Genomic DNA, 502 nt, shown 5'->3' with positions numbered 1-502 from the left:
GTGAAGAAGATTCCTATGAAGTTGATCAAATTGCAAATAATTGGGGCAAAAGTGGTAAGCAAAAGAGAAAGAAGAACATGACTCAATCCAATGTAACGTGGAAGAAAAAGTCAATATTTTTCAGGCTACCATATTGGAAGGTAACTCTAGTTATATCATTTCCTTTTTTAATACATCTAACTGCGTTTAGTATCTCATGAAACAAGTGATGTTTGATTTGCAGACTTTACTTATACGGCATAATTTGGATGTGATGCACGTGGAAAAGAATATTTGTGAGAACATTATTAGTACACTTTTGAATGTGAAAGGAAAATCGAAAGATGGTATTAACTGTCGTAAGGACTTGGAAGCTATGAACATTAGGCATGATCTACATCCTGAGAGTAGAGGAAATAAAGTTTACTTACCTGCAGCTCCTCACACTTTATCAAAAACAGAAAAATAAATATTTTGCAAAAGGCTTGCTAACTTGAGATTACTGGATGGTTATGGTTCTAAT

The sequence above is a fragment of the Olea europaea genome, chromosome 20 (assembly GCF_002742605.1).
Source record: "Olea europaea var. sylvestris chromosome 20, O_europaea_v1, whole genome shotgun sequence".
In the NCBI taxonomy this organism is placed as follows: Eukaryota; Viridiplantae; Streptophyta; class Magnoliopsida; order Lamiales; family Oleaceae; genus Olea; species Olea europaea.
The sequence above is the reverse complement of the archived record's forward strand: the minus strand, read 5'-3'. Positions refer to the sequence as shown.